Source organism: Scyliorhinus torazame, chromosome 16 (genome assembly GCF_047496885.1).
Source record: "Scyliorhinus torazame isolate Kashiwa2021f chromosome 16, sScyTor2.1, whole genome shotgun sequence".
NCBI lineage: Eukaryota > Metazoa > Chordata > Chondrichthyes > Carcharhiniformes > Scyliorhinidae > Scyliorhinus > Scyliorhinus torazame.
The window spans coordinates 128,281,437-128,306,409 of record NC_092722.1 but is presented as its reverse complement, the minus strand read 5'-3'; positions in this window follow the sequence as shown (position 1 = coordinate 128,306,409).

Sequence of the window (24,973 nt, the reverse complement as noted above, 5' to 3'; positions counted from 1 at the left end):
AATTTCTCTTCCACCTATATCTAAGAACCTATTGCTGACATTTTTGCAATCATTGTTTACTTCTGGCATCATACAATCCTGTATTTGCCATATATGATTGGAGAGTAACCAAAGCACTAAGGTTGAGGCACTGAGACCACATTATGGAGTTGTCCCCTCATTAGTATGTTTATGAGACATTAATGAGCTAGTTCCCAGCTGGTGCATAGGCCTCAAGTGCCACACATTATTTTCCACTGCATACACGATACTTTTGCTTAACAAGATCCAAGGCGAGAACCTGATAATACAGGCCGTTTGTGCAATGGCCTCAATGTGTGTGCAGCTAAGACTGAGCCTGGTTCACCACCCTGAAAACATTTCAGATGTACAAGACTTATCTTCCAGCAACGTACTGACTGAAATTAACTAGAAAAGCAAGTACATAAGAATCCCACCAATCGGCAGGCCGGCCTCTCAGGCTGGAGGCCTCCTTGCTTCCGCGCCGGCCCCTTTAGCCCTACACCATTTGGCGTCGGGGCCGGCGCGGAGAAGGGAGCCACTGCGCATGCACGCGTTGGTGCCGGTGCCACTGTGCATGCGCGGACCCCGCGGCGCCCAGTTGTCGCCGGGATGAGCAGCTGCAGCAGCGTGAGCCACTCCAGTGCTGTGCTGGCTCCCTGTAGGGGCCAGAATTGCTGATCCTGAGGCCATGTTGACGCCGTCGGGAAATGCGACGGCGTTTCCAACGGTGTCAACGCTTAGTCTCAGGATCACAGAATCCCGCCCCTTGTTCCCATAACTCCGGACTAACTTTGACCAAGTCCCCAATGGCCAGTGCCGATCCTAAACTCCTGATAGGCTTACCTTCATGTACTGAGCTTCCATAGGCTTTTGGTCCATCATGTGGTCAGCAAAGGATCAACACTTAAATGGGCCACGCTACCACAATCTTCATGCCTAAATTGCAACGGGTCCTAAGAGCCAACAATTACATTTCTAAGAAAGCATCTTATTTTAACTTTCTCAAATATCTGTTTCATTTTATTTTGCCAACTATTGTTGATACTCTAGGCTATAGTATACCACACCAAATTCCTGTTTAGCTTTAATATTCTTTAACTCTTTATTGCTGCAGTGAATTCAGATTTTTTGACAAAACTGGATGAGCTAACAATACAATTTCATGTGTTTGGCAGAACTGAATGGGAGGATCAGGCAAGAAGTCAAAGAAATAGTGGAAGATATTGAAAGTTGTATTATTTGATTTCTGTGGCATTTTCAGTTGGTTCTTTTTCATTTTCCCTTGATATATTTGTGAGTTGTACCAGGTCTTTAATTCCCAAAATCCTATGGATCCCTTACAATGAATATAGTCATTGTTTATGTGATTCGCTCCGGGAAACAGTCCTTTAGTTCGAAGTAAGGAGGAGCCAGGGCTGAGAAAACATAATGGTGCTTTTGTCTATCTAAATATTGCAGTCAGTGAGGTAGAATTCCTACATTAAAAAATTGAACAAGAAAAAACAAAATATTCAATTTTGCTTATAAAGGTTATGGGTATTTCACATTTTTCTGGCTGGTTAGTGATGTGTTGGGTGCTCTGGATCCGTGGAACACATACAGGCACCCAACACTTAAAATAGAACAACACTATTTTATTGAGCTGGAAACTGTTGAACATACTTTCACTGTGGGGTTAACACGATGTTAGATTAAACTAAAGACCTATGCCTATCCTAACCAGTCTATGCACTCAGCACATGGTGAAGATCTGTGCTGTAAGCTGTAAGCGCTGTCCTTCTGACAGGCTGCATCCCGAATGAGCGGGAAAGCTGATGCCCTCTGTCTTTATAGTGAGTGTGCTCTAACTGGTGATTGGCTGCGGTGTTGTGTGTGTTGATTGGTCTTGCTGTGTGTTCATCAGTGTGTGTGTGTTTGCACCATGATATACTGGTGTATATTATGACAGTTAGTGGTTGATGAAGAACCTGCCGCGTTTAGGCTCAATGTGGATGAAGAGATATTAGAGAATATTTTAGGATTGAGGGGAGCAGGTATCAGATACAGAGGCCAGCATGCTATATTCGCTGCTGCATAATTATGAGGGGCATAGACAGAGTGGATAGTCAGAGGTGTTTCCCCAGGGTAGAGGGGTCAATTACTAGGGGGCATAGGTTTAAGTGCGAGGGGCAAGGTTTAGAGTAGATGTACGAGGCGTTTTTTACACAGAGAGTAGTGGGTGCCTGGAACTCGCTGCCGGAGGAGGTGGTGGAAGCAGGGACGATAGTGACATTTAAGGGGCATCTTGACAAATACATGAATAGGATGGGAATAGAGGGATACGGACCCAGGAAGTGTAGAAGCCAGGATAAGGAAGGCGGTGCTTCAAAGGGGATCGGCTGACGGGGGGGGTTTGGGCCTTCCGAACTTGTTGCACTATTACTTGGCGGCGAATGTGGAGAAGGTGCAGGGCTGGAGTAGAGAGACAGTGGCTTTTGTGGATGCGGATGGAGGTGGGTTCTTGTAAAGGGTCGGCGTTGTGGGTGCTGGCAATGTGGAGGAATGGTTAACAACCTCGACCTTGTGTGCGAGGCTGGGGTTGAATCAATGCAGAGCGCACTAACGAGGATGAGCCGGCTGTTTGAAGGGTGGAGGATAGCTGGGAGAGGCGCAGCTAATCATGTCGATATGATCTGGGCCTGCCTGAAGTTGGGCAAATTCATGGGGATCATTTTTCAGCATCATGGACGGGATTCTCCCCTACCCGGTGGGGTGGGGGATCCCGGCCGGATGGAGTGCCACGATCCACCCCGGCGTCGGGCCGCCCCAAAGGTGCGGAAGTCTCCTTTAGGGGCCAAGCCTTCACTTTGAGGGGCAAGGCCCGCGCCGGAGTGGTTTGCGCTTCGCTGGTTGGTGGGAAAGCCCTTTGGCGCCCCGCCTGCCGGGGCCGAAAGGTCTTCGCCGGGCGACGCATGCGCGGGACGCATGCGCGGCTGCTGACGCCATCCCTGTGCAGGCGCAGGGGAGGGGGTCTCTTCTGCCTCTGCCATAGTGAAGACCATGGCGAAGGCGGAAGAAAAAGAGTGCACCCACGGCATAGGCCCGCCCGCGGATCGGTGGGCCCCGATTGCGGGCCAGGCAACCATGGGGACACCCCCCGGGGTCAGATCACCCCACGCCCCCCCCCCCCAGGACCCCGGAACCTGCCCGTGCCGCCTTGTCCTGCCGTTCAAAAGGTGGTTTGATCCACGCTGGTGGGACAGGCATTCCAGCAGCGGGACAGTGGCCCATCGCGGGCTGGAGAATTGGCGGGGGTGGGCCCGCCGACCGGCGCGGCGCAATTCCCGCCCCTGCCGAATCTCTGGTGGTGGAGGCTTCGGGACACGGCGGAGGCAGGATTCACGCCAGCCCCCGGCGATTCTCCGACCCGGCGTGGGGTCGGAGAATCCCGCCCCATGTCTGAGGTTCTGCACATGGATCTGAGGTTCTGCTGGCGGATCGAATGGAGTTCCTGGGCGGGCTTCTCCGATATCGAGGTAGAGTGCCCGCGCTGTCGTGAACGCCGTCGCGTTTCACGACAGCGCAAAACGGCCACGGGCACGATCGATTCAGGCCCTGGCTACAGCGGGGCCGCGGGAAGCTCGGTGGGCGTGGAGCCAGAGCAGCGGCGTCATCGCGCGACGCCCGGCTGACGCCACGCTGCGTCATTTAAAGTGCGCGATCCGCGCGCAGGACCCGAAGGATCGAGATGGCTGAGCCCCGCCGTGCCGCTCCCAGGTGCCGGGACAGTGATCTCAAGACGCTGCTGGACGCTGTAGAAGAGCGCAGGGCCATCTTGTGCCCAAGACGTGGGCACCGGCAACCATCCAGCACTGTGAAGCGTGGCTGGCGTGAGGTGGGCACCGTGGTTAGCGCTGTGGGGTGCACCCCACACTCTGGAGACCAGTGCCGAAAGACGCTCCACGACCTCACAAGGGCTGCCGAGGGTTGCCCCGGGCCACACACCCCCTCCCTCCCCCCCTCCCCCACCCCGTCTCGCGGGACACCCCCCTGTCCACGCAGGAGGGGGGGGGGCTGGGGACAACACGTTGTACCCGACCCACATGGGCAACACCCCCCCCTTGAGAGCTGCCATGGCGTGGTGCCCAGTGTCCCCCACCCAGTCATAATGTTGGCAACATCTGCATGTCTTGATGCTGACCGCCGAACTTTGATGCTTCCCCCCCCCCAGGATAAGACTGTTCACAACCAACGTGAGCGTTCAAGAACCGGAGGGGGATCACCTGTGCTTCACCCATTCACCGTCCATGAGCAGAGGGCTCTGGACCTCGCTGGGGGAGCCGCCACCCGGGAGGTAGCACCATGCCAGATCGGAGGCACAGGACCAAGTGGGACTCCCCTGCCTGGCTACACTCGCGTAGCCCATCACCCCCCCCTCACACTGCACCCCCTACCACTGCCCCAAGCCCCCCCTTTCAACCCACCCCGTGTCGCATACCCCTCCCCCCCCTAAACCCCCCCGAAACTCCACCCCTCACAATGCCCCCTCCACTCCCTCACCCCCCGACACTCCACCCCCTCACAATGCCCCCTCCACCCCCTAAAACCCTCAACACTCCACCCCTCACAATGCCCCCTCCAACCCCAACCCCCCGACACTCCACCCCTCACAATGCCCCCTCCACTCCCTCACCCCCCGACACTCCACCCCTCACAATGCCCCCTCCACTCCCTCACCCCCGACACTCCACCCCCTCACAATGCCCCCTCCACTCCCTCACCCCCCAACAGTCCACCCCTCACAATGCCCCCTCCACTCCCTCACCCCCCGACACTCCACCCCCTCACAATGCCCCCTTCACCCCCTAACCCACCGACACTCCACCCCTCACAATGCCCCCTCCACTCCCTCACCCCCCGACACTCCAGCCCTCACAATGCCCCCTCCACTCCCTCACCCCCCCGACACTCCACCCCCTCACAATGCCCCCTCCACCCCTTCACCCCTGACACTCCACCCCTTCACAATGCTCCCTCCACCCCCTCATCCCCCGACTCTCTACCCCCTCACAGTGCTCCCTCCACCCCCTCACCCCCGACACTCCACTCCCTCACAATTCCCCCTCCACCCCCTAACCCTCCCAGACACTCCACCCCCTCACAATGCTCCCTCCACCCCTTATCCCCCGACACTTCACCCCCTCACACTGCCCCCTCCACCCCCTAACCCCCCCGACACTCCACCCCCTCACAATGCTCCCTCCACCCCCTCACCCCCCGATACTCCACCCCTCACAATGCCCCTTCTCCCCCTAACCCCCCCAAAATTCCACCCCTCACAATGCCCCCTCACCCCCCTGACACTCCACCCCCTCACAATACTCCCTCCACCCCCTCACCCCCCGACACTCCACCCCCTCACAATGCCCCCTCCACCCCCTAACCCCCCCAGACACTCCACCCCCTCACAATGCTCCCTCCACCCCCTTATCCCCCGACACTCCACCTCCTCACACTGCCCCTAAGCCCCCCCTTTCAACCCACCCCCTCACACAGCCCCCTCCACCCCCTAACCACCCCCGACACTCCACCCCCCACACTGCCCCCTCCACCCCCTCACACCCGACTCCGCGTGTCTAATGATACATGCCTCATTGTCTGCCCCAGGACCAGGAGCCGATCGTCCAGGGATGTTTCGGACAAGCCCCCGCTGTCCAGCTGCAAGCTCATCCGCCCCCACGGATGCACGGCAGAGGGGGGAAGGAAGACAGACAGGAGGGCCCTCCTCTGAGGCCGGGGCACTGGAGGGGGACGCACAGTGGACGGACAGACACGACACAGACGAACACAGGACGGACAGTCAAGACACTGATGGCCGTGAGTCGGACGAGGAGAGGGCACCGTGCCAGAACAGTGACGGAGAGAGGATGGGGACTCTGGACAGTGACGCACAGAGGATGACCAGGCAGTCGACGGACACACCGGACACGGCACCTAACATGGGCCGCGGACTAGTTGTATCGGCCCAAGGATCGACACAGGAGACCCCAGACCTGGGGACAGATGAGGAGCTCGAGTTTGCGGCACTGCTGTCACCCACAACATCCACCATCGCAGATACACTCACCTCGGTTGGGCACATAAGTAATGAGGCTTTGGGGTCACTGACTGGTGCGCACCACACAGCCGAACCGGTACAGCAGATGGAGGTAGGAGCAACCGAGGGGTTGGACGGTCTGAGGGCAGGCCAGGCCCAGCACCCAGCTGCCGCCCAGACGGTTCCCGGGTTCCTGGACTTACGAGACCCACCACAGACCCGATGCATTTGGAAACCCAGGGAATAGACAACAGGATGATGGCCAGCTTCCAGAATCTGTAGACGCAGTTGGAGGAGACCATCCGCGTCCAGGAGCAGGGAGTGGTGCCGGCCATGGCTGCCACCCAGGCCGACACCGCACAGGTGGCGTCCGCAGTGGAGGCAATGGGGGCAACGGTTTTGCCCATGTGTCAGGTTCTGCAAGGCGTGGGGCTTGATGTGCACGCACCATCCGTGGCCCAGGACAGGACTGCCCTCTCACAGGTAGCCATATGCCAGAGCCAGCTGGACATTGCCGCCGCTCTCCGGGTTCTGGCCCAGTCTCAGCAGGCCATGGCCCTGTCCCAGCAGGCCACCGCTGAGAGCATCGGTGGCCTTGCCCACGTGCTGGCTGGCGTCGCAGCATCCCAGCGGGAGGTTGTGCAGTTCCTGACAGGGATGGCGCACTCCCTGAGCTCCATCGCTGGGAACGTTCAGACCCTCGCCGATTCCACAGCCGGCCTCCAGTACTGGCAGCGCCAGGTGTCGGTGGTGCCACAGGCCTGTCTCCGCGCGCACCACCATCCTATAGTCAGGCCCGGGGGCCACCAGGCTCCTCAAGGGAGGAGGAGGTTCTGGTGCCTGTCCCGGTTACTGCAGCAAGGGAGGTACCGAAACACTCGGACCCCCCCGTTCAGTCCCTGGTGCATCTAGTGGGCAGCGGGCAGAGCAGGGTGGCACCACGCCATCCAGCACGCCCGCCGAGCAGCCTGGCCCATCCAAGCCGGGCCGCCCCAGGAAACGCGCACTGACAGGGAGCCACGTCGCAGGGCAGGAGTCTCAGCAGTCCGCCTCCACTCCTGCTGTACCGTCTGGGGAAACACCAAGGCATAGTGGTAGGGCCCGTAAGGCCAAGAAGTTAGACACATATTAAGTTGGCACAGGTGCAGGGCACAGCTTAGTTGTAGGGGCTAGGGCACTTGTATGTGAATGTCACAATTAAAGTCACAGTTACACCAAACCTAGATGCCTCTGGACTCTGTCCGGTGCCTGAGGGTTCGTGAGGGGCACCGAGTGACGCTGGGGGTCGAAGTTCTGTACAACGGTGAGGCCGGGTGTGTGTTTCTTCACCCCCCCCCGCAACACCCCGTCGCCCTCAGCACACCAACGCCAGCTGCCCCACATGGCCATGCGGTGGATTGTCCGTGATGCATACAGGGACCACCGAGGTGGAGGGCTCAGATATGGCCATGAGTCAGACATTGTCTAGCGATCCGGAGCTCACAGCTCATCGCAGAGCGGGTTGTCATCATTCAACATGGCACTGATCACACCCGCTAACACAAGCAAGGGGGTGTACATGTATTTACTGTTGGTGAGGGAGAAATATGATAACGAGTACGCCAAAGCAATATAAATCCGTAACCTCGATCATAGAAGATCCTGCTCTGAACTATAATAGGGAAGGCAAAAATATGCAATTCTGAGAACTCATTATTGTTCATTTTTAATGCTTATCAAGACAAGGATTGTTATTATTGAGACATAAAACCTGTGGACTTCTCCATCGGCGGGATCCTCCACTTCACCAGCAGCAGGATGGGATGGCCACAACGGGAAAACCCACTGGCAGATTGCCAGAATGGAGGATCCCGTTGCCGGCGGGGGAATGCCACGCTGAAAACAGAGCTGGCAGGAACGAGAATCCTGCCCAACATTTTTCTAATTTTGATACTTAGCGTAGGTAACTTTCTGACTTCACCCTCTGAGGGTGGGTGGGGGAGGGGTGGCACATTCGCTCATGATAATTCAGTTTACAAATGTGGGCATGCATCAAACTTTCAATATGCGATTGTGGTGTTGGTAGCATGAAAATGAATGATATCTGCTTCAATATTGGCCTCATAATGACCCTTAACCTTTATTACAGAAGAACATGAGAGACTTAATTGCTGTGATATTTGTATTTCTTATACCAAGTATCTTATTGCTGTTGTAAGTTTGCAAATCTGTGTTTGGTGAAGACAGTTTTTCACTGTAGTAGAATCATGTTGACTTGAATCTTGGTTTAACCCAAACCAACAACATGGTTTTATGAAGGGGAAAACATGCTTGACAAATCTACTGGAATTCTTTGAGGATGTAACCAGTAGAGTTGATGAGGGGGAACCTGTGGATGTGGTATACTTGGACTTTCAGAAGGCATTTGGCAAGGTTCTACGTAAGAGAGTAGTGTGTAAAGCTAAAGATTAAGGGTAGTGCATTGAGATGGATAATAAACTGGTTGGCAGGCAGAAAATAATGAGTAGGAATTAACAGGTCTTTTTCCAAGGGGCAGACAGTGATTAGTGAGGTGCCGCAGGGATCAATGCTAGGACCCCAGCTATTCACAGTGCATATTAATGATTTAGATGAGTGAACTAAATGTAATATCTCCAAATTTGTAGATGACACAAAGATGGGTGGGAGGGTGAGCTGTGAGGAGGATGCAGAGATACTTCAGTATGATTTGGACAAGTTGAATGAGCGGGAAAGTACATGGCAGATGCAGTATAATGTGGATAAATGTGAACCTATTCACTTTTGGTATCAAAAAGAGGAAAGAATATTATTTTCTAAATGGCTATTGATTGAGAGAGGTGGATATACAATGAGACCTGGGTGTCGTTGTGCACCAGTTTCTGAAAGTAAGATGCACGTGTAACAGGCAGTGAAGAAGGCAAATGGTATGTTGAACTTCATAGCGAGTGCATTAGAGTGCAGGAGCAGGGATGTCTTGCAGCAGTTATACAGGACCTTGGTGAGACCAAGAGCTGTAATATTGTGCGCAGTTTTTGGTCTCCTCATCTGAGGAAGGATGTAATTGCTATGGAGGGAGTGAAGCAAAGGTTTAACAGACTGATTCTTGGGATGGCGGGACTGATGTATGAGAAGTGATTGAGTCGATTAGGATGATATTCACTTGAGTTTAGAAGAATGGGGAATCTCATGGAAACCTCTAAAATGCTGACAGAACAGAGCAAGGTAAATGTAGAAAGGATGTTCCTGATGGCGGGAAGTCCAGGTATTATGATCCTGGACTAGACTCCAACAGTGGCTGAATACTGGACAGAAAGCCTAATATTTTATTCACATTGTGTAAGGTTGTGAGGAAAGGATACCTCGCTCCAGGAGTGATTTCACACAAAATAGGGATGTGGTATATTAAAACAAACTTTATTACTAACATAGTATTAAAATATCTTTAGCATCACACAAGAAAATAGCTTTCAATTACTCCTTAAACAATACTAATCAATACAGTGACACAATAACCCTTAACTGCTATCTTTATTTTCACTCAAACAACAAAACCATCTCAGGTCCCAATTCACTTTTAAAACAGTTAGCACTCAGCAATACTGGCTGTATAGAGATGTCTTGGGTACTCTACTTTGAGAAAGAGAGATCTTTTAAGATTGCTTGAAAGAAAGAGACCTGATACCCTGCCAGAATAATGCTGAATCTCTGGCTGTATTTCTTAAGAAACCTTTTCAGCTCACCTTATAACGAATAGCAGAGCAGGCTAGAAGGGCCAAGTGGCCTACTTTAGGTCCTATTTTTCCCTATGTAACTCACGAGGAGTAATTTTCTGAGTTTGTGATTGCTGGAAACACAATTAGAAATTCTAGTTTGTGTTTCATGCAGTTCTCAACTATTAAAAATAAATAGACGTGCAGGAAGCTAAATTTCAGATGTGGGTTTCTGATGGCGAGGTTTCTCATTGGCAGCAAAAGTCAGCCATTTACATACACAATACGATTTGTTTCCCTCTCACTTAATTTTGCAGATTAGGCAAAGATTTGTTTTTCTTTAAGACTAGTGAATATGATAATCCAAGGGAAAAGTTGCAACAACAAAGGACAGCTAAAACATGATAATGAAGCCCTCAGTCAAAGCTAACGAGTGGGCCTGAATTGGAAGATGAAACTCGAGCCAAATTATGAAGTATGTGATGACAAGTATTGGCACTGTGTCAAGACTTGAAACTTCCACAGAATCAAGTCACCACATTTCTTCTGGCTGCATTCAACTTGTTCCTCAGTATCCTGGAGCTTTTTCAAAACATTGTAATAAACTAAACATTCAAGCATCGGGGCTTAAAAAATATACTGCGAATGCTGAAAATCTGAAATAAAATCAGAAAATGCTGAAACTACACAGTAGGTCAGGCAGCATCTGTGACATGGGAAACGGGGTCAACCTTTTATGCTGATGAGAGTGCTAGTGAAACGTTAACTCTCTTTCTCTTTTCATAGATGCCACCTGATCTGCTTAATATGTCCAGCATGTTTTTGATCTATATATGGGGGTTAGCTTAAATGACCTGCCTGTGATACTAACTAGGTCTTTCACCAGGTTGATAATGTGCATGCTATCATGTAAGCAGAGATTCAAGTACATGATGGTCTTTGGCTCTGTGATTACAACCTATTGCCTGGGGTTGGCAGCCTTGTTTCAGATACCGTGCTCTGAAAGACTTAAGCTATGTTTGGTTGTGCATGTTCTTCCACTGAAGTGCAGTTCTTAAAGTCTGAATTCATGCAGACCACTGTATTTGAAACATTACTATTGTGAAATGTACCCAACAGACAGCAGTTTTTAAAATTCTGTAGTCCTCTCCTTTCCCATATTCATGTGATCCATTTTGTTAGTATTGTGAAATACTTCATTTCAAAAACTGCCCTGCATTACCCTTGATCCATTCATGAACATATAAAATTGATGTGCAGGGCAAGACTAGGAGGTTCATCAAAGCTGTCACACAGATGATGATGGTGAAATATTTCTTCCCTTTTTGCCTTAATGAATAAAACTAAAGAAGATGGAATTGTTCTGAGATAATGAATTTCAATGGTCATACCTGTAAAATACAGTGATTTCTTGAAATAGAAAACAATATATATTTCTAAGTAAAAGCAAATTTACCTCATAGTAGTGCGGTAGATGTTACGAGCTCAGAGTGCAGTGCCCCCAGTACGATGTGTGAAATTTGTTTTCAGTGTCAACTCGGAAAAGCAGTGTGTAGTTCACCAAGTGTGCTGCCGGCTTTTCCCGCCAAATTTTTAAACACTTTAAAAAGAAATCCTGGAGGCGTCTCCCACGACACCCCACCAGCAACCTCGGCTACTGACAGATCAGGCCATCCTTTTAAAAATAGACAATTTTTCACCTTGAGCCCAAATGTTGAACACACAGCATTCAAAGCATGATTTCAAGTCTTTCAAGATTTCTGCCATCTCTTTTTTCTGTTCTTCAGAGAGATTTAGGGTGGGATACAATTTATAGAGCCTCTCCCCAACTGTATTAAAAGGGTTGCTACTCATATTGGCTCAGACTTGTTAATTAGATCTGTTGCAGTCTCAGTTTTGCCATTGCAAGTGGAAAACTGCCAGTTTTTCCACATATCACCTTTCATTTCAAAAGAAGCTGGGAGAGGAAAATTAACAACCATATTGACTCATCCAGTTTTTTCCTTTTCCTTTTCAGTGGCTTCTTTTTAAGCAACTTTCTGCAGTGGTGAATACTTCTGTGTTCCTCCTTCAGTGGCTGTGGCTTCTCTCCAGCTCTTCAAATGTCAATCTCAGCTCCATTTCTGGCACCATGTTATGACCTGAAAGAGTACATTGCTTCCTGTACAACGTCTTAGAACTGAACGCAACATGGTTGACTCCAGCCTGTGCCGCATGGTCCCCCTCCCCTGTCAATCAGCCATAAACTTTCCTGCACGTCACGTGCCCCCCCCTCTCCCCCACCCCTCCCACTACCACCCCCACCCCCCGCACACCCCCCGCACACCCCCCAGGCCCACCTCGGATGTCCATTGCCATCTCTCCCTTCCCAACTGCGCCGCACCAGTCACATCCATGTCAGTAACCACCCCCTCGACCCCAAACAAAGATTTCACTTCCATTAACTAGCCCGTCCAGCTAAGACGGTGGCCCTGTCCCTGACCTGTAACCTCCCCATCTCCCCCCAATCCACCCCCTTCCCCCAGCCATCAACAAACAAACAAAGAAGAATGAAAGAAATACACTCACCATCGCCGCTCCCCCATCGAAACCCACCCCAAAATACCCACCCCTGACATTTTAACACAAACTCAAAGCTCCTCTCCAAGGTTTAGTGTCCTCACACTCCCCCAGTCCATGGTCTCTCATAAAGTCCATCTCCTCCTCCGGTGAATCAAAATAAACCTCATTCTTCAGATAAGTCAATCACAAATACGCAGGGTACAAAACCCCAAACTTCAACCCTTTCTTGAAGACGGCAGCCTTTACTCAGCTGACATCCATCATTATGAAGTGCTTCGAAAGGTTAGTCATGGCATGAATCAACTCCAGCCTCCCGGATTGCCTTGATCCACTACAGTTCGCCTACCGCTGCAACAGGTCCACAGCAGATGCCATCTCCCTGGCCCTGCACTGTTGCTAACTTTGGTTGGCTCTTAATTCATTGCATGTTGTCTCTTTACTTAATTTGCTCTGTTTCTATAACCTTTGCTCTAGAGTCGCCAGGTATCTTTATGATACCGCCACGAGGTTCAAGTTCAAGTACTGATCAATAACTCGACACACCAATTAGTAAGATTCAAATCAAAGCACATTTATTATACACAGTCAATCACTACTCATGCATAAAACTCTACTTACTAGACTATCTCTAACACTAAAAGGCCTATACTTAGCTTCGGAACTGGCCCTCCAGGTCAGGGGAACAAATGGCCTTTCGTCGATTCTGAGTCTGCAGGATTCAAAAGCTGCTATGGACTGGTAGCTAGGAGCGCCTATCTCGTAGCATGCGTTGACTGGAGACTTACTTGGTTGGTGCGGCAGCAAGGCAGGTCACTGTCTAGGGTTGGTTCGAGCTGCTGAGTGACGCTGCCATGAAGGACAAATTGAACTTGGGGGCTTTACTTTATAGTCCCCAGGGGCTTCACGCCGTTCGGGGCGGACTCCGTATCTGGTTCCATGTGATTGGACTACGTTCCGATCACTTGGATCGATTTCTCCAACACTGGAGCTGTTCCCTGATCGCTGGGCGGTCCCTAAGTGTCCGTTGGCCTTCCTTTGTTTTGGCTCCTGCTGGCGCCGAGGGGTCTGGCTTGGCCTTATTCACCTTAAATGTTTCAATTGTTCCCGGGGATCGCTCATTAGTATGCAGATGGCTGTGAGTTTCAGTGCTGTCTGGGTTTCTGCAAGTTCTAATACACAGGAGACTTTGCACCTGCTAGTTTTTCCTGGCTTGGCTGAATTTCCCTGCATTCTTTGCGGACCTCCATTTTAAGTTGGGAAGTGGCCAACCCAGGTGGCTACACTACTCAATGCTGGAACACCTAGATAACAAAGACACCTATGTCCGACTCCTATTTATTGACTACAGTTCAGCCTGCAACACTGTTAATCCTACGAAACTCATCTCCAAACTCCGTGGCCTGGGCCTCGGTTCCTCCCTCTGCGACTGGATCCTGAACTTCCTAATCCACAGGCCACAATCAGTAAGGATAGGCAACAACACCTCCTCCACGATCATCCTCAACACCGGTGCCCCACAAGGCTGTGTCCTCAGCCCCCTCCTTATACACCTATGACTGTGTGACCAAATTCCCTTCCAACGCGATTTTCAAATTTGCTGATGACACCACTGTAGTGGGTTGGATTTCAAACAATGACGAGACAGAGTACAGGAATGAGATAGAGAATCTGGTGAACTGGTGCGACGACAATAATCTCTCCCTCAATGTCAACAAAACGAAGGAGATTGTCATCGACTTCAGGAAGTGTAGAGGAGAACATGCCCCTGTCTACATCAATGGGAACGAAGTAGAACGGGTCGAGATGTTCAAGGTTTTAGGTGTCCAGATCACCAACAACCTGTCCTGGACCCCCCATGCTGACACTATAGTTAAGAAAGCCCACCAACGACTCTACTTTCTAAGAAAACTAAGGAAATTTGTCATGTCACCTACAGCTCTCACCAACTTCTACAGGTGCACCATAGAAAGCATTCTTTCTGGTTGCATCACAGCTTGGCATGGTTCCTGCTCTGCCCAAGACCGCAGGAAACTACAAAAGGTTGCGAATGTAGCCAAGATCATCATGCAAACCATCCATTGACTTTGAATATAATTCCCGCTGCCTCGGAAAGGCAACCAGAATAATTAAGAACCCCACGCATCCCGGGCATACTCTCTTCCATCAAGAAAAAGATACAAAAGTTTGAGGTCACGTACCAACAGACTCTAGAACAGCTTCTTCCCTACTACCATCAGACTTTTGAATGGACCTACCTCGTATTGAGTTGATCTTTTCTCTACACCTTGCTATGACTGTAACATTACATTCTGCAGTCTCTCCTTCCTTCCCTATGTACAGTATGCATTGTCTGCATAGCATGCAAGAAACAATACTTTTCACTGCATACTAATACATGTGACAGTAATAAATCAAATCAAAGAACGTGGCTCCCCTCTTTACCAGATCCGCAACCGGGTCCTGAAATATCCGTACCTCTCTCCCTTCCCAGGTGCATCACCTGGGGCGAAATTCTCCTACCCGCCCCACCACATTTCTGCCCCGACTGGCCGGCGGGAGTCTCCGTAACACCGGCCGGTCAATGGGGTTTCCCATTGTGGGGCAGCCCCACGCCGTCGGGAAACCCCCGGGCGCCGGCAAAACGGAGACTCCCGCCGGCGGAGAATGACGCCCCATATCTGCCTCGCCCACCTCAAAGTCTTCTCCTCATCCAAGAAGCAGCACCACCATCGCCTTTGGCAGCTCCCCCACCTGCAGCCTCCTCCTCAATGCCCTGTGCACCTGATCCACCTCTTGGGGCTGATCAAAAGCCTCCTCCCCCATCAACTGCTCCAAAATCCTTGCCACATACTTGGCAGTGTCTGCTCCCTCGATGCCCTCGGACATTCTGACTATTCTCAGATTTTGTTGCCTGGAGCGATTCTCCAGGTCCTCCAACGTCTCTATAAGCCTCTTCTGACTATCCACCACCATCCGCAACTCCACCACCAGCAAGGCCATCCGCTCCTCGTGCTCCCCCACCGCCTCCTCTACCTTTTGGATCACCAGGCCCTGAGCCTCCAGCCCCTGCCCCCTTTCTCAATCACCACCCTAAGCGGCGCCAGCACCTTCGCCACACCCTCTGAGGCCTCCTTCCCCTGTTGCTAGAAATTTTTATTTAAAAACTCAACCAATTACTCTGTTGACCACTGGGCGGGAAGCTCTGCCCCCTTGCCCTCCACCATCTTGACCTGTGGCGCACCACAAGAACTTCCCTGTTCCAACTGCTCTCTCTTTCTTGCAGCACTTCCCGTCCTCTGATCCATACACCGATCTCACCAGAGGAGTATTACCTTCCCTGGGCACTCACACACCTTTCTCCCTCATACAGGTGGGGAAGGCCCAACACAATCCACCTCGAGCGGGAGCCACCAAATGTGTGACCACTCACTCCATGGCCGCCACCAAGTCTAGGTAACGACCTATAACCTGTTGCGTGAGGAATTTCCTCTTCGGGGTAGAATTCTAATGTGCCCTAATCCTAATCTGAGTTGAGGATCATTCAGTATGCAAAGTGGGAATACCAATGCAAAACAGAAGAGGGTGCAAGGGATCCTTTAGAGACAGGTGTGTCCCAAAGATCAGGTCAGCTGTTTCCTTAAGACCTTGGCTAAGACTACTGTAGAGTCCTCGTCCACCTTCTCGGGACATCAGGGCCTTTATTGCTGTTTCCCAAAGTCAGCCAAGATTTTCGACAGGAATTGACGGTAAATTGTTTGTAGACAGGACAATACACCCCAGGGGACGGGGATTCCATGCCTCACTGGTTTACGCATGTGTGGGCATGGATATAATAGACAACAGGGTTCCAGAAGGGAAGAGTAAAGAGAAATCCTCGTCAGAGTGAGGAGTTTCACTCCTTGAATATTCAGGTAGCATTATAAAGGTGAAATCCTTCCCTTTTTTGAAGTCAATCAGAGAGAGTGATAAATGTTTGCAAATCCCAAACTGCAGGTAAATGAGTGGCTTTTATTTCATTTTTAGATATTGCTTTGGATCCATTACAAAGTATGACATCTGCTCTATGATGTCTTGGGCGTTATGGAAGTATCAAAGCTGTATAACAGAGTATTTTATTAATTAATACGCAAGAATATTCCCATTGCAGAGGTTGATCCTGAATTATTCCTTTCATGCATGACATCAACTACTTTATATCACTATTAGAATGAGAAGCAGTCTGTGTCCATATGCAGCAAGGCCTGGACGATATCCAGGTTTTGGCTGACAAGTGGCAAGTAACATTCACGCCACACAATGAGGCAATGATCATCTCCCACAAAAGATAAGCTAACCATTGATTGAAATTCAATGTCTTAACATCGCTGAATCACCCACTGTCTGCATCCTGGGGATTACCATTTACCACAAACTGATCTGGGCTAGCCATATAAATACGGTGACTACAAGAGTAGGTCAGAGGCTGGGACTGTTGCAGCGAGCCTCCCAACTCCCCAAAGCCTGTCAAAAATCTACAAAGTACAAGCCCGGAGTGTGATGGAATACGCTCCACTTGCCTGGATGAGTGCAGCTCCAACAACATGTAAGAAGCTCAACACCATCCAGGATAAAGCAGCCCGCTTAGTTGGTATCCCTTCCAATCAAATTCACTCCCTTCACCACCGATGAATAGTGTGTACTGTTCCTCTTTTTAACCTTAGTCTATTTGCTCTGTTTAGGTCACCTTTGCTCATGAGTCGCCAGGTATCTTTATGATACCGCCACGTGGTTCAAGTTCAGGTTATGATTAATAATACAGCACACCGCTTAGTAAGGATTAAAACAACGGTCATTTATTATCTCCAGCAAGCAATATTAATACCCTAATACTACTTTCTATATAATAAACCTATCACTACTGGCCAATACTTAACTTAGCAAGAGCCCACCAGGTCAGGGAAACAAATGGCTTGTTCAATCAAATCTGACCCGCGGGATTCAAAAGGCTGCTACAGGTCGGTGGCTAGGTGTCTCTACCGGATAGCGATCGTTGGATTCACACTTACAGTGGCCGGTGGCTGGTCTTGTGAAGGTCTCGAGCAGGCAAAGATGAGAGAGAGAGAGAGATCTGAACTTGGACCTTCACTTTTATAGGGCCCAGGGGCTTCCTGCCTCCCGGGGCGGCCCTTGACTCTGAGTCCCAAGTGATTGGATTCTGTCCCCAATCTCTGGGGTCGATGTGTCCAATGGTGAGGCGATTCCTCGATCGGGGGGTGGTTGCTCACCTGTCTTTGTTTCGGCCACTGCAGGCGCCGACAGGTCTGGCCCGGTATTCAATTGCTAATATGTTGCAATTGTTCCCGGGGATAGCCGGTTTAACTGTGGATGTCTGAATAGATTAGGTGTAAACAGTCCTGAATGCAACTGCGGATACCTGGGTTGATGGGCTGTTGATAACCCTGAGTATCGATCTGGGCTACGTTCCCAGAGCCGAATATGCAAAACTACCTGCAGCTGCCTGCTTGTGTCTTCTTGGCTGCTTTTCCCAGCAGTCTTTCGGTTTAGCCGTTTTAAACTAGGTTTTGGCCAGATTAATCGGAACGCAGCCATTTTACGTGGCTACATTCCCGCCTTGTGATCCTAACGGGAAGCGTGAAGGATCACATAAATTTTGTCCTCTTTGTTTCCCGACTGGTGGGGGGGGGGGGGCACCTCCCACATGGCCACTACTCTGACCCTAGCTATGCACAAAAATTTACCTAAACAATTCTTGAGGGCGCTATGTCAGGCAGGGGCATGTGTCTGGAAATAAATAAACTGGGAACCTCTAATTTTACCGAAACAATTCTTCAAGTATTATACAATCTTATCTCTCTATACAATAACAATTACAACATTTAATATATTCTTTCCTGGCTTGGCAGTCAAGCTCAGGATCATACATTTCCACACATTCTCTTTTTATTTACAGGAAAAACCGCCAGGGCATTTTTTATTATTCATATGTCGCGGGGGTCTGGGGTCTGGTCATAGTCGAATATCGGGGATTGGATCTGATAGACCGGGGTTCGAGCGCGGTACGCTCTCCTTTTCCACTTGCGGAGGCGCATGGTCTGTACTGCACAACTGAGTATAGCCAATGCCAACAGTGCCTCAATGATGTACAATAAGGAGTACCAAGTTATGAACTTGGCACACCAGGATAATGCAGCGTGGTTGGTGACTGGGTCCTCGGTACTACTGGGCAGTGAAGTGTTAACAGTAAAGGGATTTGGAGTGATGGAGTCCGCGTTCCCGCGCAACCAAAAGTTCATCAAAAGAGTGTTGAGCACGATGAAAGGAGTCCTCATGGCTGTCTACTTTCCTTCCTTTTCCTGTGTTCGCTGGTTTTCTCCGGACTTGGAGCTTCTGGAGTTCTGTAAGACAAGCGTAGTGTGTGTAAATACTTCAGTTTAATATCTGGTGTGTTAGTGTGTCTGTCCTTCCTGGGGCCAATTAAACCCTTATAATTGGTCACAGCATGTGACTCTCCCCCCATTTTTTTTCAAAACAAATGTTTGGACACGGCACACTTCCCAATGGTGGACCAGTGCTAAGTTTATCATCCAAATGTTCTAGGATGTAAATAGCATGTGGCTGCAATCCCAAAGGTTGCCTAAATAAAATAAAACGGTTTTTGAAAGAAAAGTTTGAATGAGGTGCGTATGGGCCGCGACGGGTACGATTTGGGTGGAGTCCCCGGGTAGGACGGCTACCAATACCGTATCTTCCCTACCCGAGCGTTTTTGACCAACGGGGGGGGGGGTCCCCAGGCAGGGCGGGTCTCACGCCGTTTCTCCACTGCCTGAGCGACCAAAGAACGGACAAAAATGTAGTCATCGTGGTGGGGTTACCGTTCTGATTCTACCATCAAATCAGAAGAGTAGTTATGATCGGGTTTCTGAGGCAAGTCCTCAGAGGTTTCAGAAGAATGGGCGTGTGGCGGTGGTGGGTTTCTGAGGCAAGTCCTCAGAGGTTTCAGAAGAATCGGCGTGTGGCCGCGGTGGGTGTCAGTGGGAAAGTTAAAAAGTTCAGGTGAATGGGTGTTGGGCGGTGAGAACATTCTCCTGTAGGACGAACAACATTTAACAAACAGACAGACAACGAACAACATTTAACAAACAGACAGACAACGTAAAACATTCTGCAGGTTCCATCAGGAAGGACAACACTTTTCACCAAGTGTCTCCTTTAAATCATCATGTGGACACCTCAGTTCTCGGTCGCTACGGGCTCTGCCTTTTTCTTATCGAGAGTGCCTGTCGGTTGGGCACTCTGTGGTTTCTTAGGGCCATTGCATTCTCTAGCAAAATGTCCCAATTGGCCGCAATTGTAGCACTCTTGTGGTTTGGCTGGGGGGCTGTTCTTTCCCTCGTTTACCCAGGCGGGGTTGTGGAGAGTGGTTCTTACTGCCTGCACGTCTGCGGCGGTTTGGTTTTCCTTGGGTGTTCTAGTGGCTGATTTACCGTGAGCCGCTTGTTCCCAAACGCGGGACAATCTCTTGACCACCCACTTTTCATTATGAGCCTCCTCCGAGGGGTCATAATTACTACAGGCATTCTGTCCTACTTCCGTGGCATGGGAGATAAGGGTGCGGGTCCACTTGTCCATATTGTCTGGGGACAAATGGACACGATCTACGTTGCCGAAAACGGCTTCAAAATGAATCCACAAGCGTCCTGCGAACGCTGTGGGGTGTTCAGACTTTTTCTGTCTGCATTTATTTAGACCGTCTACGGGATCGCCCCGGTTGTACCCGATCGCATCCAGGATCGCGGTATGCATTTCTGCAAGGGTGCCTCCCCCTACATTCTGTGGGTCGGGAAGGGCTGCTGCGACCGATGGGTCTAAGCTGAGGACCGTGAGCTTTACCTGCTCTTTCCCATCCAGGCCGTACATGGTCGCCTGTGCTTGACGGTGGCAAAGAAATGGTGTGGGTCTGAAGCGGGGAGGAACGGTGTGATTTTGGCGCACGCATCCCGTAATTGGGTCACTGTGAGGGGGGTGGAATATAAGACCTCCGCCTCGTCTGCTGTGGCGGTGCGGTGGGTTGTTACAGGGTTCATGGGAGCCTGTATTATCTGTTGTGTGGGGGGTGGGGGTGCTTTCCTCCTTTGGGGTTTTCCTTGCGCACATGCTCCCTGAACATATCGCTGCGCTGTCTCTTGCAATTCTTCCCAATCAAGACCGTCTTCCTGTTCTAAGCTTTCCCCAAAGGTTTCTTGAAATCCCTTTTGGACAGAAAGCAGTGCTTTCAAGTCTGCAACCTGCTTTCGGCACATTGCATGGTCTAAAGTACTCTGCCTTTGTTCCGTTGTTGTGGCGTGGAGCGCTCTCAAGGCTGCCTTGAGATCACTGCATTGTTTCTGGAGCTTCTCTAACTGGTTTTCTGTTTCTTTCTTTACCAGGACTGCACGCTACAGGTCCTGATAAGCCTTCTCATATTGTGACTGGAAACGACTCAAGTGCGCCAGACAAGATTGGTGACCCCGTTTGGCGTCAGCCACCTCTTCGTCTTTTGCTGCTAATTTCCCTTTCAATTCCTGGTTCTCTTTCTCAATTTCACATATATCGGTTTTACTTATCCGATGTATGCCTTCTATTTCCTTGCGGAGCGTCCTGACGACCTCCTCTGTGCCTCGCAATTGTGCCAGACAGGACACAATTGCCATCGGCTTGCGCGCTTTTGCTAAACTCTTTCTGTGAATCTCACTCAGGTTCTCCCACCAAGTATGCCCTATACTTCCAGGACCTGAGTCATCGCTATTGCAGAAATCCTTCCACACGGGCCATCCTTTGCCCTGCAGAATTTTGCTGATTTCCACTTCCCAAACGGGACACTGTCCCGCTCCTACGCTGCTGACTGGTGCGACAGCAAAATCTTCGGGGTTCATGAGGCGCTGCATCGCTTGCATTGCCTGCATGGCTCTCTCTTATCTGCTTGTTATGTTCGAATTTGGAACAGGGGGCCAATGTGGTGTGGTAGATGCGGGTACGGCTTGCGCTAATTTCCGAAATACCAACTGCCGATAGTTTTGACGCAACAAAAAATCTATCAGTTTTGCCTTATAACCCTGTTAGTTACGCATGCATATACACACTTCCGAATTGTGAATTATTAACCAGAACCGCTTGAACACTTGTGAGGTTTTTTTTCCGATTGGATTCTAATTCAAAATGTTGGGGTTCTCCTGGAGTGGTTTTCCACTTCTAAGTCGGGTCCCGTCAGGATGTCGCCAATTATGTTGCTCTTTTTAACCTTAGTCTATTGGCTCTGATTACGTCACCTTTGCTCATGAGTCGCCAGGTATCTTTATGATACCGCCACGTGGTTCAAGTTCAGGTTATGATTAATAACACAGCACACCGCTTAGTAAGGATTAAAACAACGGTCATTTATTATATACAGCAAGCAATATTAATACCCTAATACCCTAATACCCTAATTGGGCAGCACGGTAGCCTTGTGGATAGCACAATTGCTTCACAGCTCCAGGGTCCCAGGTTCGATTCCGGCTTGAGTCACTGTCTGTGCGGAGTCTGCACATCCTCCCCGTGTGTGCGTGGGTTTCCTCCGGGTGTTCCGGTTTCCTCCCACAGTCCAAAGATGTGCGGGTTAGGTGGATTGGCCATGATAAATTGCCCTTAGTGTCCAAAATTGCCCTTAGTGTTGGGTGGGGTTACTGGGTTATGGGAATAGGGCGGAGGTGTTGACCTTGGGTAGGGTGCTCTTTCCAAGAGCCGGTGCAGACTCGATGGGCCGAATGGCCTCCTTCTGCACTGTAAATTCTATGATTCTATGACTACTTTCTATATAATAAACCTATCACTACTGGCCAATACTTAACTTAGCAAGAGCCCACCAGGTCAGGGAAACAAATGGCTTGTCCAATCAAATCTGGCCCGCGGGATTCAAAAGGCTGCTACAGGTCGGTGGCTAGGTGTCTCTACCGGATAGCGATCGTTGGATTCACACTTACAGTGGCCGGTGGCTGGGCTTGCGAAGGTCTCGAGCAGGCAAAGATGAGAGAGAGAGAGATCTGAACTTGGACCTTCACTTTTATAGGGCCCAGCGGCTTCCCGCCTCCCGGGGCGGCCCTTGACCCTGAGTCCCAAGTGATTGGATTCTGTCCCCAGTCTCTGGGGCCGATGTGTCCAATGGTGAGGCGATTCCTTGATCGGGGGGTGGTCGCTCACCTGTCTTTGTTTCGGCCACTGCAGGCGCCGACAGGTCTGGCCCGGTATTCAATTGCTAATATGTTGCAATTGTTCCCGGGGATAGCCGATTTAACTGTGGATGTCTGAGTAGATTAGGTGTAAACAGTCCTGAATGCAACTGCGGATACCTGGGTTGATGGGCTGTTGATAGCCCTGAGTATCGATCTGGGCTATGTTCCCAGAGCCGAATATGCAAAACTGCCTGCAGCTGCCTGCTTGTGTCTTCTTGGCTGCTTTTCCCAGCAGTCTTTCGGGTTAGCCGTTTTAAACTGGGTTTTGGCCAAATTAATCGGAACGCAGCCATTTTACATGGCTACAGTACATCGACAAGATTCACTGCAGGGGCTCACCAATACTCCTTAGGCAATATCTTCCAAACCCACCATCACCATCCAAAAGGATTATTTTTTAAAAAGGTATTTTATTCCAAAAAATACTCAAAAATATAACAACACATATCAATAACATTCTCAAAACCCCACAGTTCTTTATTTTTTATTTTTAGAGTGCCCAATTCATTTTCTCCAATTAAGGGGCAATTTAGCGTGACCAATCCACCTGCCTTGCTCATCTTTGGGTTGTGGGGACGAAACCCACGCAAACCCGGGGAGAATGTGCAAACTCCACATGGACAGTGACCCAGAGCCGGGATCGAACCTGCGACCTCGGCGCCGGGAGGCAGCAGTGCTAACCACTGTGCCACTGTGCTGCCCACACACTTCACAGTTTTTCACCCTTTTCACCCCTTCCCTCTTCCTTCCCCCCCCCCCCCCCCCCCCCCGCTAAAAACAATTCCTCAAACATTGTCATGAACAGCCCCAATCGTGTCTCAACGTCCTCCGCTCATCTCCTCAATTCAAGCTTGATCTTTTCCAGTCGAAGGAAGTCATACAGGCCCCTCAGCCATGCCGCCATCCCCGGCGGTGTTGCCGACCCCCAATCCAGCAATATCCTTCACCGGGCAATTAGAGAGATGAAGGCCTCGACATCGGCCCCCTTTGCCTCCATCAGCTCCGGTATTTCCAATATCCTAAAGATCGCCGCCATTGGTTCCAGCCTGACCTCCACGCACACAATCTTCAATAGCATCCTGAACACCACTTCCCAGTATCTCTCCAACTTCTCACAGCCCTAGAACATGGGCACATGGTTTGCTGGCCCTCGCCCACACTTCTCACACTCGCCTGCCACCCCCTGGAAGAACTCACTCATCCTCACCCGGGTCATATGCACCCGGTGAACGACCTTGAATTCAATCAAGCTCATCCTCGCACAGGTGAAGATCGAGTTTACCCCACACATCGCCTCACTCCACACTCCCCATCCTATCTCCTCCCCAACTTCTCCTCCCATTTACTCTGATACTCACCACCTGCTGAGCTCCCCCTTGCTCCTCCAACCATCTATATCGCCAATCCTGCCCTCCCCCTCCGGGAGCAGCAGCCTCTCCAACAGGGTATATTTTGGCAACTTGGGAAACCCTCTCCATTCACATTCATCTTAACCAGCTGTACCCTCCCGCCAATGTCAGGTGCTGCGTATCCCACCTCCAAAAATCCCCCCTAACATCCTTGATGCGACCATCAATTCACACGAGGCGGAGAGTTGAAGTGAACAGTGGTTTTAATCAGCTAGAGCTGTGCCTGTCTGCGACTGCTCTGTACTGAGTGCCGCCTACAGGCTGCAGCTCTATATACCTCCCCTGAGGGGGCAGAGCCACAGGCGGAGCCCACAAGGGCATTAACGTAATACAATACAATGTAATGCAATTACACTGGTGAATGGTAGCAGTAATATATTCACCACAATCCTCCATCAACGTTGTCAGATTCCACTTGTGCATTGTTGCCCAGCCCCCGTCACCTGGATCCCCAAATACCTGAACCTATCCCTGGCTACCCTAAATGACAATGTCCTCAGGTTGGCTCTCCAACCCGCTGCTTTCTCCGAGAACACCAACATTTAACTTATATCCCGCGAAGGCTCCAAACCTCTCCAGTATGTCCGTAATCCTCGCTAGACTCTCCAGCGGGTAAGACACTAACAGCAACAGGTCATCTGCATATAGCAATACCGGGTGTTCCCTACTCTCCCTCATGATCCCTACCACTCCACTGACCCTCTAAGGGCCATCGCCAAGGGCTCCATCGCCAGGATGAACAACAGTGTCAACAGCGGACACCCCTGCCTTGTTCCCCTGTGCAACCCAAAACTCCGTGAACTCACCTCATTTGTCCGTATGCTCGCCACCGGGACATCATGCAGCAGACGCACGCACATCACAAACTTTGGGCCAAACCCAAACCTTCCCAAAATCTCTGTCCCTGTGCTCCTTGAACGACAAAACCTCCTGCCGAACCACCACCTTCAACACCTCCAAAAGCGT